We start from the raw sequence: 4218 nt of genomic DNA, 5'->3' as shown, positions 1-4218 counted from the left end.
ATTTCTAGCTTTCTGTTTCTCTGTCTCTCTCTGTCTTTCTGGTGAATGCATGTGCCCTATAGCAAAAACCCTCTCAAAAAAAAAAGAAAAAAAGAAAAAAATAACATTTTAATAAGAGAAAAGCATATTTAAAGTGAAAACTTATTTTTAGCAGCCATATTTTTCCAAAAATCACTTAATTTTTTACATCTTCTTCTTCAGGAGAAGGCACATAGAAACCATCTAAGAAAAGAGACTATGGTTTCCTTTGTGCATGAAAATACAAACCATATCCCATGCATGCTCTGGCAGATACGGCTTATTTTTTTATTATTATTTTTTTTTTCTCTAGGAAACAAGTGTTCACCAGAGAGAGAGAGAGAGAGAGAGAGAGAGAGAGATACAGAGAGAGTGAGTTAGAAATCATCCCCTTTGGGGGGACCAGTAGTTGGTGTAATGGCTATGTCACTGGACTCCCATGTAGTTGACCATAGTTTGAGTCCTGGACCTGGTGGCTTAAACTCACGCTGGGCACATGTGCACGTATGTCAAGATCCCAAGAGGAGAATGGAGGAGAAAGGATTGCGGCGTGGCCATCCCCCACTGGGGGTGATTTCTTGCTTTCTGTCTGTCTGCCTCTTTCTTTCTGGTGAGCATATGTGCCCTATAGGAAAATCCTTTCAAAAATAAAATAAAAAGAAAGAAAATAAATCACCTTCCCGCCCAGGGACCAGCAGGTGGTATGGTGGTTGAGTAGCTGGGCCTGGACCTGCACATGGCCAGCTGCGGTGGGAGCTCTGAACTGGGTGGCTTGGAAATCACACAGTAGCCATAAGGGATCCAGGTACATAAATCCCTGTGTCATCTGCTGACCTGATATAGCCTTCTTAATTAGCTGAACAGTAGGTCAGTTTTCTATATTGAAACCTGTTTCCTTCATAAACATATTGTAATATGAATGCTATCAATAAAATGTCATTATTCAGAAATAATTACCTACAAATGTACTCTGTAGGCTGTTATGTATCATATGGATATCAAACTACTGCAGAGCATGTTTCATAAGGAACATTGCATATTGTCGTAGAAAGAGCTTGAGTTTTAGAGTTGGACCTAGCAGTGTTTGAACTCCAACTACGCTATTAGTTGTGTGAGTTAATGTAATGTGGTCTCTATTTTAGATGATTTCTCTTAATGGGGAATCACAGTGTTCCCTATCGTGCTGCTGTGACTACCAAATGGCATTTTATATAGAGAATACCACCATCAACAAAACATCATGTGGACATAGAGACTGATACTGCCCTTTGTTGTGCAATGCTCAGCTCTGAATGGAGACATAGAAATATACAAAATAAATTCATAGTTTTTTGTTTGTTTGTTTTTGTTTTTTAATATTGCCAGATAGTGTGAGTACTTGCCAGAGATACAGAGAGAGAGGGTTGAGGGAGAGGAAGAAAGCTCCTTCATGTCTCAATCCCTTTTCCATTTCTCCCTCTTTGCATGCGCACACACACACCTGCCTGGTGTATTTCTCAAGCCACCAGGTCTGGGAGTTGAACTGCAGGGTTCACCATGTGGGAACCGAACACCTTAACCACCAGGCTACAGAACTGGCCCAAGTTGATAGTGTTGTGTCTCCTTCAGGTTCTACGTTTTAAATGTTTAATATTCATTTAATGAGAACTGAGAAACAGATTATCTATTAGATGTTTACATATTATATTTGCTATGTTAATACATAAACTATATTAAATATCAAAATGTTTCTTAGAAGATACATTAACAGGTAAAATTTAAACTTGAAAAACTCACTATTCCTAGAAAATCATACTTTTTTATTTAAATAAATTTTTGCCATAGGGTGTGTGTGCTCACCGGAGAGATAGAGAGAGAAAGAAAGTGAGAAATCACCCCTTTTCCTCCATTCTCCTCTTGGGATTTTGGGCATGCATGCATACACCAGGTGCCTGGCATGAGTTTTAAGCCACTGGGTCAGGGGACTGAAACCACAGTCAACTACGTGGGAGTCCAGCAATGTAACCATTACGCCAGGTGCTGGTCTCATAGAAAATCATATTCTTAATGATTTACATTCATCTCCTTTCTCCCTCTGGATTTAGGGAACTGGTCCAACTCCTTGCTTCAGGACAAGAAAGAGGTAGAAACATTACCCTCCCCCAGACACTAACCAGGCTACTGAACTAGCCCTTGTCTCTTGTACTATCCCCAAACCTGCTTATATTCTCAGAAACAGTCCACCCATTAAACTCTAAATGACACAAGTTTGAACATGCCATCTGTCTTCTGCTGGGATTATGAAAATATTAAAAAATTACTGTCAATTTTATAGAATTAGATTATTAATTCAAAAATTAGAAAATCTGTAGTATAAGTAAAATAGAATAGTATAAGTAAAATGATATGGTTTCTGAGATTTGCTTCAAACATTCTACACTAAAAAAAATAAAGAGGGAGGGCCTAAAATTGGTAAGGTATTGGTAAGAATTTTTAAGCTGCATGATGAGTTCAAGGTGTTTATCCCACTTAATTGTACAGTTAAAGGCTTCTATAGTTAAAAAAAGCAATTAAAAAGCTTTGCAAATTTTTGTTGTAACTATGGCTACTTATAATTTCTTTGATAACTTATGGGTAATTATTATCTCTGGTTTGGTGACCCTATCACAAATACAAAAATAAAAATACAACAGCTATTTACAGGTTAAACAGGTCATTCTTTTTCATTCATTCTGGATCCCTGGTCCTGGTAACTTTCTCCCCATTCCACTTAGAACCCTCTTTGTACATGACCTCAAACTTCATCTTATGTTCCAGGGAAGTTTTAATGTGCAGATGTGACCTTAGTCCCAGATGAAAAGAAGACATTCTGAGTACTTCAAGTTAGACTCTTTGGAAACAAGAATGACTGTTCTGGAAATTATACTCTTTTGCTACATTTATACCCTGTCTTGAAAAGAGTGTTATCAAGTTGTCTCCATTAAGTAGCAGAAAAAAAAAAAAATCATCCTGCCCAACAAGGGACTTTTCTCTTATTAGACTAATGATTGGGTACATGTCCTTGGCAGGTCACTTAAGTGACTTGGGCTCATGACCTTTAAATTAGAGATGCAAAACACTGCTGATAATAGACAAAATGTGATGATCCAGTTACTATAACAACTGCAGAGACATTAACAATTAAAAGAAAAAAATCAGTAGGCAAACTAGTTTTATTGTGCAAAATTATTTTAGCATTTTAAAATTATTTATGTAGTTAACAATAATATTAGCATTTTCAGGACTTATTAATATATTAATATAATCACAACTAAGTCCACAAAGTTAAATTATAAAGGGGCAGTATTTATAGAAAAAAAAAATTAGCACTGAAGGGGAAAATTTTAGAAATTTTAAATTACTAAGAAAAATTATTTAGGATGATTTTTAATGTGCCTGAAAAATATGTGCCCTCTTCCCCAAAGCTAAGCAGACTAATTTTTATTTTATAATTTATATTTAATAACTTAATTTTTTTGTTCATCCTCAATTGCAGATACATGTTTTCCCAAAGTTTTTTCATTTCTCTGTGTTTTAAATAATTTGAGGAGAAAAAAAAATGTACACTCTGCTGATGCTGAAATTCCACATTAATTATGTACTATCAAGGCAAATATAGGATTCCTTTTTGCTTATTTATTTAATTTTAAAAGTTTATTAATGTCTTTGTGAACACCAGTCAAGACAGAGAGAGAAAGAATCAGAAAAAGAGCCCCCTCCACCAGGTGGACACACAGTCCACTCCCACCTCCTGCCAGCAGTGATCACAGGAATGCGAATGCCCAGCATACTAAGGGCTGTCTCTAGACACAAGCCTAAAACTGTCCCAGTAGGTTGCCCTTACAGTGCCATATTTTATCACTGCACTATCCAGCCACATCAGTCCTTTAAAGAGTGTATTTCAATCTCAACACTACGACGTTCTGAACAGGGTCATTCTTTGTTGTAGAGGGCTGTGCTGTATGCTGCATTGTAGGATATTTAGCAACATCTCTGTTCTCTTCTCATTTTTTATTTAAGAGAGATTTTTGGGCACATGCACTCGCCAGAGAGAAAGTGAGAAATCACTTCTGGGGTCATTGGCACCCTATAATCTCTCTCCTCCATTCTTTTGAGATGTTGGGCATGCACGTACATGCACCCAGCAAGAGTTTGAAGCTGCAGTAATCATTACACCATCTT

General features: G+C 36.9%; 1 protein-coding gene across 1 annotated transcript in view; it reads right to left on the bottom strand.

Moving 5' to 3' along the window:
* Positions 1–4218, bottom strand: part of DGKB (diacylglycerol kinase beta) — an 881803-nt gene that overhangs the window by 448990 nt on the left and 428595 nt on the right. The gene's annotated exons all lie outside the window — the stretch shown is intronic.

Source organism: Tupaia chinensis, unplaced genomic scaffold, assembly GCF_000334495.1.
Source record: "Tupaia chinensis unplaced genomic scaffold, TupChi_1.0 Scaffold145916_1, whole genome shotgun sequence".
Classification (NCBI taxonomy): domain Eukaryota; kingdom Metazoa; phylum Chordata; class Mammalia; order Scandentia; family Tupaiidae; genus Tupaia; species Tupaia belangeri.
The sequence above is the reverse complement of the archived record's forward strand: the minus strand, read 5'-3'. Positions and strand labels throughout refer to the sequence as shown.